The 15,609-nt window shown below is 40.7% G+C and overlaps 1 protein-coding gene across 4 annotated transcripts in view; it reads right to left on the minus strand.

Moving 5' to 3' along the window:
• mad1l1 (mitotic arrest deficient 1 like 1) overlaps nucleotides 1–15,609 on the minus strand; it is a 1,014,619-nt gene that overhangs the window by 753,950 nt on the left and 245,060 nt on the right. The gene's annotated exons all lie outside the window — the stretch shown is intronic.

Raw genomic sequence — 15,609 nt, forward strand, 5'->3', positions numbered from 1 at the left:
TCATAATAAGACATAATTTGCTCCATGGTAGCATTCACTGGTGACAAAGCAACTTCAAGTTCTCTTTTCAGGGCAGAATGCACCGCTTGCGTCATGTCAGTAAGAAGTACTAAGCGAAGCCTCTCTAAGTCATCGGGTAGCACAGGTCCAACAGCGTGCAATGGCGCCATTACTGTAACATCAGCTTTCTTGCTCGAGGCTTCGCTATCTTTTTCCCCAGTTTTATTTCGAAGTTGCATTTTGTTTGCCATGTCAGTGTCCAGCAACGTCCCGGGTTGTTCACAATGTTAAATATTCAGTTATCTCGAGCATACGAGGAGCCACACTTACACGCACCTACTCACTCCATGTTCAACCCGAAAGTCTCGATTTACTTTTTATTATTAATTTTTTCTTCTTCTTCTACAGTATGTATTGCATTGAACTGCTGCTGCTAAGTTAACAAGTTTCATGACACATGCCGGTGACAATAAACCTGATTCTGATTGCATCTATTGACACTCATTGATCATTCAACCAGATGGCTCCATAAACAGCAGAATCACTTTAATAAGCCTGGATTCACATTATACATAATGTTCTCTTTGTCCTACATATCCATCCTCATCCTCTCAAAGTTCAAATTCAAATTTCAAAATGAATTTATTACCAAAATACATATATGTCACCATAGACTACCCTGGAATTCATTTCCTTGTAGGCATTCACAGTAGAATTAAAAATACAATAGAATTAATGAAAAACTACACAAAAGACTGACAAACAACCAATGTGCAAAAGAAGGCAATATATACAAATACAAATTAATAAATGAATGAATGAATACTGAGAACACAAGTTGTAGAATCCTTGAAAGTGAGTCCAAAGGTTGTGGAATCAGTTCAGAATAAGGAATTCAAACATATACAATTTACCAAATATCAATAACTGATAAGCCAGTTCTATAGAAAAATAGCACATTTCTATTCAGACTTTAGATAGTGTGGGTGAAAGGGGTCATGCTGTCTCCTTGTGCACAAATTAAAATAAAAGCAACACACACAAAATGCCGAAGGAACTCCTCAGGCCAGGTAGTGTATATGGAAAAATGTACAGTTGACATTTCCAGCATCTACAAATTTTCTCTTGTTCGGGAAATTAAAATAAAATATGTTTAAGGTGTAAGAGTGTGTGTGTTCTGGGCCCAGTTACTTCAGTTATTTTATTATCGGCGACAACAAAGGCCTCACTCATTTGGCTAGGTACATACAGGTCCACAATCCCTTATCCAAAATCCTTGGAGCCAGTTGCATTTCGGAATTCAGAATTTTTCAGATTTCAGAATCCTTCCTTATTGGTTCTGGGACCCCCGCGGATACCAGAAAACACGTATGCTCACATCCCTTATTTAACCTGTCTCAGTGCGGGTGGACTTTAGGACCCGCGGAGCTCCAGACCTATGCACATCCTCCCGTATACTTTAAATAATCTCTAGATTACTTATAATTCCTAATACAATGTAAATGCTATGTAAATAGTTGTTATACTGTATTGTTTAGGGAATAATGACAAGAAATTTTTTTATTTCCAACAAAAACATTCAATAAAACATAAAAATATACAGCTTCAAACAAACCGAATCAAACATGACTTATTGGAATAAACGTAGAACGTCACTGTCACTATAAAACTTCAGTAACTTGTCTTTCTGCTTCTTTAAATCATATACAGTGGTAGTTCCGACACCATATTCTTCAGTAAGACGTCGCACAGACACACCACAATCAAGCTTCTGCAATAACTCCACTTTCTGCGTTATTGATAATGATAGATGCTTCCTTCTCTTTTTCTCATTGTTACCCATAGGGGTATCTGCAGCTCTTTTTGACATTTTCACAGTGAAATTAAACACAAAGTCAACAGTGAACGCAAAATATCAGCGAACAGCAAATGCACGTGTAACCAGTACAAGCGCTGAGCCACAACTGACGTCTGGCGGCCTCTGCTAGTACTGCCACGTCACACCTGAGTGACGTCAACTGTTGGCGAAAAAAACTTGGGTTTTCAGAGCTTTTTGGATTTCAGAATTTCGGATAAGAGATTGTGGACCTGTACTACCAAAATCACCCCAGCCTATCTCCTCTTTAGTAAGCAGAGGTTTCTCTGACAGTCACATTTCACTACAACAGCCCCAAGATATCCTTGCCTGGACATTGTCTTTAACCCTTGCCTTACTGCAACTTCCACACTTCCTCTTTGGGAAAATAATAGGTAGGAGGCTAACCTTGGACTTCATTGTACAGGAGAAAGGAAATTAGACCCACTAGCTAATCAGTCCTAAATCCTAGGCTGCTTGTATTTGAGCAAGGGACTGAATCTGCTGCTGGAACACAAATTTCTTCCTGTTGGAGTAGTCAAGGTATCCCACACCTTAGTGGCCAACATCGAAAAGCTGCCGCTTTAAAAATAATGACTGTATGTAATTGTGACCCTGCACAAGGTTGTCACACAAAGATGCTATAGCTCAGACACGAGGAAATCTGCAGATGCTGGAAATTCAAGCAACTCACACAAAATGCTGGTGGAACATAGCAGGCCAGGCAGCATCTATAGGAAGAAGCACTTCCTGGCATAAAATACACAGTGTGGTACTTAAGTCAATGATGTTAATGAATGAGAATACATGCATAATTGTTTTCAGAAGTATTCTGGATTAACAGTAGAAGCAGGGATACCTGTCCCAATAAATGTCACTGTAAATAAGTTGCAATTTATTTTAAAGGAAAATTTATACTGTTATTTGAAGAGTTATGTAAAATTACAAGTGTTATATAATATTGTCAAAAGCAATTACAAGAGCAATTCAAAGGCAAGCAAGAGAAAATCTGCAGATGCTGGAAATCTGAGCAACACACACAAAATGCTAGAAGAACTCAGCAGGTCAGGCAGCATGTAAGAAAAGAGTACAGGCAACATTCTGAACCGAAACCCTTTGGCAGGACTGGAGAGAAAAGCTGAGGGGAGGGGAGAGAGAAACACAAGGTGAAACCAGGAGGGGGAAGGATGAAGTAAAGAGCCGGGAAGTTGATTGGTGAAAGAGACAGAAGGTCAAGGCAGAAAGAAAAGGAGGGAGGAGCACCAGAGGGAGGCGATGGGCAGGCAAGGAGATAAGGTGAGAGAGGGAAAAGGGGATGGGAAATGGTTAAGGAGAGGGTGTTGGGGAGCACTACCAGTTAGAGAAATCGATGTTCATGGCATCAGATTGAAGGCTACCCTAACAGAATATAAGATGTTGTTCTCCAACCTCAGTGTGGCATCATCATGGCAATGGAGGAGGCCATAGATAGACATAGATAGAATTAAAATGGGTGGCCACTGGGAGATCCCACTATTTCTGACAGAGAGTAGATGCTTGGCGAAGCAGTCTCCCAATCAACATCCCCACTTTTCCTACGCTTCATTGATGATTGCATTGGTGCTGCTTCCTGCATCCATACTGAACTCGCCAACTTCATCGACTTTGCCTCCAGCTTCCACCCTACCCTCAAATTTACCTGCTCCATTTCCAACATCTCCCTCACCTTTCTCAATCTCACTGTCTCTATCTCCAGAGACAGCTTATTAACCAATGTTTATTATAAACCCATGGACTCTCACAGCTACCTGGAATATAACTCGTCCCACCCTGTTACTTGTAAAAACGCCATACCCTTCTCTCAATTCCTCTGTCTCCGCAGCATCTGCTCTCACAATGAGGCTTTTCATTCTAGAACAAAGGAGATGTCCTCCTTTTTCAAACAAAAGAGGCATCCCTTCCGCCACCATCAACGCTGCCCTCAAACGCTTCTCTTCCATTTCACGCACGTCTGCTCTTACCCCATCATCCTGCCACTCTATCAGGGATAGAATTCCTCTTGTCCTCACCTACCACCCCACCAGCTTCCGCACCCAGCGCATAATTCTCCGGAACTTCCGCCACCTAATGGGATCCCACCACCAAGCATCATCTTTCTCTCCAACATCCTGCCCCCATTTTCTGCTTTCTGCAAGGATTGCTCCCTACCTGACCCTCTTTGCCCATTTGTCCCTCTCCACTGATCTCCCTCCTGGCACTCATCCTTACAAGCAGAACAAATGCTATACCTGCCCCTGCACCTCCTCACTCACTACCTAAATAGTCCTTCCAGGTGAGGCAACACTTCACCTGTGAGTCTGTTGGGGTTATATACTGTGTTCAGTGCTCCTGGTGTGACATGACATAGATTGGAAGACCACTTCACCTAAGTTCTGTCCCTCAGAACAAGTGGGATCTCCCAGTGGCCATCCATTTAATTCCACTTCCCATTCCCATTCTGATATGTCCATCCATGGCCTCTTCCACTGTCGTGATGATGCCACTCTCAAGTTGGAGGAACAACACCTTATAATCCGTTTGGGTAGCCTCCAACCTGATGGCATGAATATCAATTTCTCAAAATTCCAGTAATACCCCTCAACAACCCCCCCTTCTCCATTACCCATCCCTCTTCCCTCTTTCACCTTATCTCCTTGCCTCCTTCTGGTCCTCCTCCCCCTCTTTTCTTTCTTCCATGGCCTTCTGTCTCTTTCACCTATCAACTTCCCAGCTCGTCACTTCATCCTTCCCTCTCCAGGTTTCCCCTATCACCTTGTGTTTCTCTCTCCCCTCCTCCCACCTTTAAAATCCACTCAACTTTTCTCTCCAGTCCTGCTGAAGGGTTTCAGCCTGAACCATCGACTGTACTCTTTTTCTAGATGCTGCATGGCTTGCTGTGTTCCTCGAGCGTTCTGTGTATGTGTTACAACATGAAAGGTTTAAAGCTGCTAAAGGAATGGAGACAATAATTGTGCAAGACTTACTGGCTGCTCTAATATAGCCTCTGGGCAATATTGTACACAGTTTTAAAAATAAAGAGATAGCTGTCCCACACAATTTGAATGTTATTTTAATTTATCATTTTTGTTTTATGTTTAACCAAATTGACAGTGGCCAAATTTTGGCTAATCGTTACCAAAACTACACTGCTGTGGTGAACTACATATACCTGTCTGGACACGCCCCCCTGCTGACTGCTCCTGTGGCTCCTCCCACTGACCCCAGTATAAAGGCGATTGGAGACACAGCCCCGGCCTCAGTCTCCAGGATGCAGTGTGGTGGTCAATTGCTGCTTGTTCTTACATATCTCGCCTCACGTCTCCGAGAGTTATTGATGGTGCATCAACTGTTTAAAATTTCACCATAAACTTCAGTTTTAACTTTACCTGCTTTATACAAATATGGCTCATGTGACCCACCTGTGACTGATCATTTTTGCTTTGAACAGTATTATTCAGATAATACTATTCTAAATGTACGGTTTTACAGTTCTTTGATCCAACAAAGATGGAAATAGAACAATGGACACGGTAGGGGTAAAACATGGGGATGTCCACGAGGGGTAAGTTTTTATTTGAGAGCAGCCTGGCCACTTGGCTTGAAGATCCCCCTCAGGCCAAGGCTACTTTGATAACAGTGTCCGCCTGCACCAGCACCTGAACAATGGAGTACACAGTTTAAGCAATTCATTTGCAACCTGTACTTAAGAACTTGTATGATTTTAATTCTGTCTGTTGTAAAATGCCACCTGATATGAATCTGCATGTAATTTATCTTTGACAGCTTTTCCTCCCAAGCTAATAGTTGGGGGGAGAAATTAGTGGAAAATTTTAGTGAATAGGCAGTGTGTACACATATTATAACAGCTGAGGTGGCACAGCTACCTTCCTTCCAGTCTGCTCAAGCAACTGAACCTTTTACCTTCATCCTTACAGCTGGCATTGCTGTAAACATTGACACTAAATCTCATATTGCCTTAGCAGTAGCACATGACAATGGACAATTAAGGAAATACATGGGTTTTTCACCTCTTTGGAACGTTATAAAATACAGTGAACTAACTATGAACCTTTTCCTGCTTTTCAATTACTTACTACAATTGTTGCTATAAACTACGTATCTCATACTAACTGGAATGATGAAATGACTACAGGGAATAAATGAGCTGACTCCTTTGCTAAGGCAGCAACAATAGATCTTTATGGTCACAAAGCACTTCAGAAGATCTGACTGCCAATACTTTCCAAATGCATAGATGAATTAGTACAACTACAACCTGATGCGCCAGTGGCTGAAAAGACTTTATGGATTAAAGCACACACTGAGTCAGGTGATGGGTACAATCAAAAATGAGAGATTCTCAACCATAACATGAAAAGTAGCAGTAACTGTATGATTTGCCAGAGACATAATCCCAAAACACACTGCCAATACCTGCTGCTACTGGGCCCTTCCCCTGAGTTCATTTGTACATCTCCAGATAGATTTTATGCAGTTACTAAATGTGTGGGCTGTGATTATGGACATTATTGTGTTTGTTATTTCCATGAGTAAAAGCTTATCAAATTCAGAGAAATTATGCCCAATTGTTGATAATTTTTATTATGAGAATGTATTCCTCGGTTTACGGTCCCAGAGAAAATTTCAAGTAATAATGATCCCCACTCTACGAATAAAGTTAAATGAATTAATGAAAGCTTTGTAGTATAAGCATCATTTCACCTGCCTTTACCACCCCCAATCTTACAGGGCGGTTGAAAGACAGAAAAGAGCCCTGAAATGCTGGTTGACTAGATTGTACGACAAGACTGAGCTAAAGTGGTCAGAGTCACTTCCACTGGCCCTTACGACAATGTGCTGCATAATAGACCACGAGATGGTTTGTGGACATGTCACATGCTTACCAATCATCCCGCCCTTTTAACTAAACATATCTGCAGATAGATTTTGGCAAATTAGCAGAATGGACAAAGAAGTGGCAGATGGAATACAGTTTAGAGAAGTGTATATTCATGCACTTTGGTACAAATAATAAAGGTGAAGACTATTTTCTAAAGCAATTCAGAAATTAGAGGTACAAAGGGACTTGGGAGTCTTTGTGCAGGGTTCCTTAAAGGTTAACCTGCAGACTGAGTCAGTAGTAAGGACAGCAAGTGTAATGTTAGCATTTCAGCATTACAACCTTGCTTTTATGTTCAAGTCCTTTTGAAATGGATGCTAACATTGCACTTCCCTTCCTTACCACCGACTCATCCCACGAGTTAACCTTGTCCCTTTGTACGTCCAATTTCTTAATTTGCTTCCCATTTAGAAAATAGTCTACACCTTAATTCCTTCTACCAAAGTGCATGACCATTCAGTTCCCTCATCATATTTCAATCTACCACTCTTTGCTCATTCACCAAACCCAACCAAGATCTTCTGCAGATTACCTGCTTTCTCAGAACTAATTGTCCCTCCACTTAAAGTTCAAAGTAAATTTTATTTTCAAAGTACATCTGTCACCACATAAAACCATGACATTCATTTTCTTAAGGACATACTCAATAAATTTATAGAATAATAAATCGTAACAGAATCAATGAAAGACCACCCAACTAGGGTGTTCAACCAGAGTGCAGAAGACAACAAACTGTGCAAATACAAAAATTTTTAAAAAAATAAATTAAAAAGCAAAAATATCAAGAACATGAGATGAAGAGTGCTTGAAAGTAAGTCGATTGGTTGTGGGAACATTTCAATGATGGGGCAAATGAAGATGAGTGACGTTAACCCCTTTGACTCTGAAGCTTAATGGTTGAGGGGTAGTTTGTCCACCATTTTTTTGTCCCACACTACTACCTCGTCAGTGTCATTTTCCAGTGGCCCAATATCTACTCTTGCCTCTCTTTTATTTCTTAAATATCTGAAAAAGCTTTTGGTATCTTCCTTTATATTATTGCCTAGCTTACCTTCATATATCTTTTCAATCCATATGGCTTTTTTTGTTGCCTTCTGCTGGTTTTTAAAAGCTTCCCAATCCTCGATTTTCCCATTAATATTGTATGCTCTTTTGCTTTTATGTTGACTTTGACTTCCCTTGTCAGTCATGGTTACCTTATCATCCATTTAGAATATTTCTTCTCTTTTGGGATGAACCAGTCCAACACCTTCTGAATTATTCACAGGAACTCCAGCAATTCCTGCTCTGCAGTGGTCCCTGCTAGTGTCCCCATCCAATCAACTTTGGCCAGCTTCTCTCTAATTCTTCTGCTGTTCCCTTTAATGCATTGTAATGCTGATAGAACTGATTTTAGCTTCTCCCTCTCAAACTGCAGGATGAATTCTATCATATTATGATCACTGTCTCTACACCTTCTGATCCTTTGTCACTTCTTTCTAAGAGCTGCTCCACCTCCTCTGCCCACCTGCTTTCCCTTTTGATACGATATGTATCCTTGGACTTTGCGACAGAGAATTGTGTTTATCCCCCAACTATATTATTCCCAATCACAACTACATTTCTCTTCTCTATGCCCGAGCCTAATTCCTGATTCGATTTACACATTCTTCCTACAGTTCTCACTCTCATGCTCACAGAAAGCACAAATCTCAGACTTCTTTTGAAGGCTCAAGGCTCCTCCAGCACTTCCTCTTGGATACCCCTACCTGCCTCACTTACAGTAATACCCTTTGTCCCTGGCCTCAGACTGAATTTAAAGTAGTTAATCTAATGGGTGCAATGACTTCCTGAAGCGCAGAGTCTAGGTAACTGCCCTCCTCCCTGATGCATCAGATTACTGATCATCAACTTTGAGTTTGAGTTTCTCAAGCACCTGCAGCTGTGGCAACCAGGAACCAGAATGAAGTTTACTAGCTCTCACACCATGCAGCTGTAACACAACACCTGATCCTGCATCCTGATTTTATTTAGTTTGTAGTATTTTGGTATCTTTTTAGTTATATAAAACCAATACCACATATAATATTTTTAAAAAACCTACCTTGTTCTTACCTGTAACTAACCTGTCCCTCCATGCTGAAAACTCCCCAGCCATAAGCTCAGTTCTTAGACTCCTCCACTGGCCCACTGACATAATATCTAATCCAAGATGGCCTCCACCTCTTCTCATTGAAGCCTCTTGAGCCAAAGGCCCCTTAAGCCAAATGCCCTAGCTCTTCCCTCCAACACTTGCTCACTTCCAGAATGGCTGCTCCACTTAAACTAAACCTCCTTTTCTATTGGTCCTTACCAAGTGCCTAATTACCCCGCGGTATCAAGCCTACTGAGTGTCCTAACTGGCTCCACTTGCTTTTTTAAATCCTGCTTTCACTATGCACAAGTCAATGGCTTCTCGTGATTTCAATTATGCTGAATATAAGGTAAATGTAAAATCAATCTTGAAATAATTGCTGCCAAAGAAAGTACAGTTCAGACTACTAATCAGTGGTCCTGGAAACTATAGTGAGGCTTCATATTTTTACAATTTGCATAAATATCTTTGAAAATTACATGAAAGTAAGGTTGCTTAATCTGCTGTTGACACAAATTAAGGTAAGAAAGTGAGTTTTGAAGATGACATAAAGAAACAAAGGACCTATGGCATTAGGGGACAATGAGGGAGATAGAGGCCCAGTAGGCTTGAGACACTGGGAGACAGAGGCCAAATGAATACACTGAATAATGACAGCTGATGAGACACTCCAAGTTCTGCTAAACAAATTTGCCTTCATTGGCCTCAAAATCACACACTGGGGCGAACTGACCCCACCATGGATCTCTGTGAGACTAGGAGTTGCCAACAGCTCGCAGCACTGGGCAAGTGACTGGAGAATGTTTTAAGGTTGCCTGGGAACTGTCTATGCTGTTGAGACCAAGTGTAGAAAAGGAAAGAGGATTCAGGAATCATGGAGTGGGTGGCCCTAGTTGTCAGACTGGGACCTTCACTCTGAGTGAGTGAGCTAGCAGCCATCACCACGAAAGTGGAGACGAGAATCGTGTACAGAAAGTGAGGGAAATCAAAAGAGAGTGCATATCCACGTATGTATGCCAAGTCTGTGCAGCAGAAGCTAATAATCTTGAATCTCATTTGCTCATAGACTAATACGTTACGCCATTAAAACTCTGTGATTGCTGGTACACCATAGCCACCTTACATTAAAATAACTCATCAGTCATTTTCCATTCCTCAGAGCTGCCGTTAAAGCAAATCATCCTCAATCCTGAGTGCAGATAAGCAACTGGGCAAAGATCTGCCAAATGGTGTGTAATGTGGGAAACTGTGAAGCTACCCATTTTCATGGGTAAAATAAACCAAACATTATTGAAGTGGAGACTGCAGCTCTGAAATGTTGAGAGATCAGAGTGCACAACTCTGTGACAATACAGCAAGTAATTAAGAAACTCACAGAATATTAATGGTTGTCTGTAAAGGTAACTGAATGCCAGAGTAGGAGTCGTGATACAGCATTGGCCGCCTGCTTTGAACGTACACAAGTGCATTCAAATCAATTCACAGGTTTACTGGACGTATTTACATACTTGGGATGGGTGGATTGCTTTATGAGGACAGGTCAGAAAGGCTAGGCTTGTAAATCTTGTACATCTTATTTTAAAGATTAAAAAATTCTTTCTTACTTCTCTTCTAATATTTGTATATCTGTGCACTTGTAATGCTACTGTGACACTGCAATTTCCTTTGGGATTAATAAAGTATCTATCTATACACCAGAAGTTAGAAGAAAGACTTGTTTATTTATTACAACACTGAAGGTAGCTATTCTGCCAATCAGTTAATGCCAATTCTCTGCAAAGGAATCACTTTAATACCATGCTCCCCTTATCTTCACTTCCTTGTATGTCTGCAGTTTTCTCTCTCACTTGCTATGACTCTGTTGCCACTTACCAACATGGGGACAATTTACAATAGCAAATTAACTTGTAAACACAACTTCAGAATATGGTAAAAATCACCTGGTCACAGGAACAACATACAAACTCCATACAAACAGCATCGAAGGTTAGTATCAAACCCAAGTTCCTGGAGCCATATGGTAGCAGCACTAACTGGTGGCTACACTACTGCCATCCTTATTTACAAGACACTTACATGTCTTGACAGCATGAGCATAGAGAAGATGTTTTCTCTTGTAGGATAATCTAAGTTACCTAATTAGGTCAAAGATGAGGTAAAATTCTTTTTCCTAACAAAGTCATTAGTTTTTGAAACTCTTCCTCAAAGGGCAGTGAAAGCAATATATTCAGAAATTAAAGCATAAATAGATCAATAGATGGACAAATAGAAACCCTTGGAGGATAGGAATACAGAAGTTACAATTTGATCAGCCATGAACGTAGAAGCAAGCTTAAGAGCTAAAAAGCAGAAATCCCTCACCCACTACCTCAGAGATCCAGCTACGATACTGACCTCCAGCACTTTGAGATTGACACATTCTTACTATTCACTGAATGAATGAAGCATCCCCCAACAACTTCTGGGAATCTCTGGCCAATGTCCAGTTAAAAGTGGGGAAGGATGTAATTTAAACTGAGGCCATGCTTTAGACACACGCAGAAGAATGCTCCAGACTCAGGGCACACCTCGCCAACAGCTCAGCACTCTATCAGTGACCACATGCTCCAAAGTTTGCAGTTCCCATACTGTCCTTATTAGCTATCCCAAAACCAATAAAACCAAAGTAGAAGTAATTCACTATCATTTCAGAAGGCCTATCTGGGTACATGTCAAAAAATGATCTTTGTTCTCTATTAGCTTCTCATAGACTTGTGCCTCCAAGCAATCTATTCTACCCAGTGACCATTGAATAGGAATTCTGAGGTGGACTGGCTCACATGACAAAGTTTCCCAATTATAGAATTACATGGCTTACCAGTTTCCAACCAAATCATTTATAATGAACTTAGCCTTAAGGACGGTAATAATCTTCTTTAATGATCATTGAAATCATGAGTATTAGTTGTTCCCAGCTGGCAAATCAAAATCAGGCCTGGAGTTAAGCTGCTTCATGTGAACAAGCTACATGCCACAGTAATCCTACATGCTCTCTCAAACCTATGATCTTCATTTCAAAAGCTTTATTTTAATTCTCTCAGCATCCTAAATGAATATGAACATAAATGGTATCTTCCCACCAGCCTCATTAGCCTGACCAACAGTTTTTTTCTGATTCCCAGAAACACATGCCAACTGTGATTCTCAAAACTCTCCAATGTCACTTCATTTCAAAGGTTTCAACACAAATTTGTTAGTTGACTCAACAACATCTTACATGTCACTCTTTTATGGTCACATTTCTCTGTTTTGAGCCGTTCCCCAGAAACTTGATCACATTACCCTCAAAATATTATCCACACATTCAATGCAGAGTGAGAAAGGTCGATTCAAGTTGTATCAACCAAGATCTCTGGTGTATCGGCATGTCCATTGTCTGCCATCTGCTGCAGTTATACAATCTGTTCACTATTTTCTTCATACTGGATCACTGCTCTCCTACTTCATCAAAAAATTATTACTATATTCATCACCAATATAATACCTGTGGAGTTTTTGTATTGCTGCTGGCATTAGCAAATAAACAGGACTATAAATAAAATGTCTTTTATCAAAGGTTATAATTCTCAAATAAACTGTCTTTGATTTTAAGGTTATACTTCTGGATCCTATGTATATCATGTGATACAAATGAGATTTTAAATATTCCCTAAATACATAAGCGTACATTAAGAACATAGCAACAAATTTATCTCCAGTCCTCCAACAAACTATGTGATAATGGCCAGATTATCCATTCCAGTGATGTTAAATGAGGGGAAAATATTCACCAATAATACTGCAAAGAGGGTCCCTGACCATTCAAAAGAATGGTTAAGATTTTTAACATCTATCAGAGTGGGCATTTGTCACCATAACTTTCTGACAATGAATCACAAGAGCAGCATAAGAACCACAACTAAGTACAGCCAACTAAGCCACAGTTGAAAGTTTAAGAGTGAGTGAGTGAGGCCTCCATCAATCAGGGTCGACCATGGATGTTGTGTCCCAGGTGTCTAGATACACAAGCCTGGGAAATACAGTATGGAGATCAAGCTGTTGCCCATGTAGCAAGCTATCCCTCTCCACGTTTCTGATGAACCCAAAGGAACGACAGAGACTGATACAGTTTGGTATCAGCAGCATTGCAAGAGTTGCCAGTCAGTGATGAACTCAACATAGGACTGCCTTCACCTCCGGATTTTTCCTTTGGGGTTTACTCCCGGAGCCCTTCCCTTGAGTGGGTATAGCCGCAAGGCAGCAGATGTCTGATATCAGAGTTTTCCTTCTCCTAGATGAGCTGCCAACCATGGCTGATGAGCCCCCTCTGCCCCAAGCAGTTGGTTTTAAGGCGCCAGTAACCCACCTTTGTCACTTCTCCTGTCAGTAGAAATGGATCTACTGTGCTTAGTAGCTAAGAGTGAGAAGGCCAGGAGCTGGACTTGGTTGTCAGAGGCTATTTGAGGCGCATGCCTTTATGAGCATTTAACAGCAGTTAACAGCATTTAACAGCTTGTCCCCATTACCACCCCCAGCTTTCACAACCTTAAGGAACAGTTTAAGAGAAACAATACAATTCTAGCATTACATACAACCGAAAATGAACAGGATAGATAATGTTACTGCAGAGTAAGCTTGGTATTGGGAACTACCAAATATCAATGAAAAGCCACCTACACTGACATTAAAAGGCATTTCCGTTTCATGCAAATTAAAAAGGATCCAATTTTAATGTTTAAGATGAATAAAATATTTGATAGGGTAGGTAGACAGAAACATCTGCTGTTGCTTATGTCCAGAATAAGGAGGCAAAACGTAAAAATCAAAACAGCCAGTTCAGCAATGATATTCAGGAAGCACTTGCACAAAAGTTAATTGAAACATCTGAAATCTTACTCTCTCAAAAATCATCTGAAACTAGGATCAACCGTAATTTTCAAAGTTAAAACTGATAAATTTTCATTAAAGAAAAGAATATTCATCAACATCACTGCATACTGTGTCATATGATGTGGGCGACCATGGTCTTCCATCTGTCATTAATCTGAGAAGTTCTAATAAGCTCTTCAAACCCTTGATGCAACTGTCCATCCCTTGATGCAACTCATGAACGTCATGCACTGTTGACCGCGACTTTCTCTTCCATCAATTTTTCCCATCACTGCAAGATGTTTGAACTTCTCTTTCCTCAGTACATGTCCCAGAAATTCTATCTGCCGTTTCCTAATGATATCAGCTTTCTTCTTATTGCAGCTTTTCACAACACTTCCTCATTTGTTACTCTACCCTTCCACAACATTTTCATCATTCACCTCAAAACCAAATTCCTGCAGCTTTGAGACTTCCTTCATTTTGTTTTGATTTGTCCAACAATTGCTTACATATGTTAGATTGGAATGAGTGTAGCACTGCAACACTCTGAGTTTTCATACCCATAAATTATGGGTACGAGAAAGGATATTACGATTTGCAAAGCCAGGGCAAGTTTAGAAATAAATGAACTGCAGAACAATTATTCACCTACTGAAACGCGAGATAAATACAACTAGTTTCTGATGGTGTCCATCTGAGGATCTTGGGTCTTAAATACAAATATTTGAAATTAAAGCAATTACAGGCCACATGGTCACTCAAGACTGTTCTGTTATTCAGTAAGATCAAGGTAATCAGAGCATGGCCTCAGTTTCACTTTTCTACCTGTTTCCTAAAACCTTGACCTCTACGAATCAAAAATTTGTCAATGACGAAACAGCAGAAACCTGTACTTTCAGTGTCGATACAGGTAGTCCCCGACTTACAAACGTCCGACTTACGAACAACTCGCACTTACAAACCGAGGAAGGAGAACGCCAGTCCGCCATTTTAAGTTGGATGATGACACCGTCCGCCATTTTAAGTCGTTGCCATTGACACTGTGTTAAGTGTGTAACTTTGTATTTGGCTTAAATTTTTCTTAGCAAGATTCACCCTGACCCTCCCCCCCCCCCCCCCCCACCTTTACTGGTAGGCTGCTGGCGCAGTGAGATCAGCGCCAGGCTCAAGAGCAGAGATTCCCAAGTTCGATCCAGTGACAGACCGCTCCCGAGTGCACTCCCCATCCGTGCCGGGTTGATGTTGAGCTCACAACTCAACCTCGTAAAAAAAAACACTGTCATCTCCAGTTTAAATTCCCACACAGAATATTGTGGAGGATCAAATACCCAAACCCAGCACAGCCCCCACTTGTCCCAGTGTGGTGGACTTTAGGACCCAGGGAATTTAGTGCGGTGATCCTTAGGACCCGGTGGAGGTCAGGACCCATCTCCCACAGTGTTTCTGTTCCGTTGACGGGAAGCGATCACAATTGAAAATAAAGTGGATATAATAAAGTGTTTGGAAAGAGGTGAAACGCCATCGGTCATTGGAAAAGCGTTAGGCTACAGTCAGTCAACGATCAGAACAATTTTAAAGGATAAAGGATAATGGATAAAGTAAGAATAATGGAACATGTGAAAGGCCCTGCCCCGATGAAAGCTACAATTATTACTAAGCAACGCAGTGGTTTATTTATTGGAATACATACGTTTCTTAAGTGTTTTATATGCATAGAAAGGTAAAATATATACTATATACTAAGACAAACGTTTGACTAACTGACGTTAAATAATACCGGATGTACTTGTTCTGACTTACGTACAAATCCGACTTAAAGACGGATTCAGGAAC

Source organism: Hemitrygon akajei, chromosome 11 (assembly GCF_048418815.1).
Source record: "Hemitrygon akajei chromosome 11, sHemAka1.3, whole genome shotgun sequence".
Taxonomy (NCBI): domain Eukaryota; kingdom Metazoa; phylum Chordata; class Chondrichthyes; order Myliobatiformes; family Dasyatidae; genus Hemitrygon; species Hemitrygon akajei.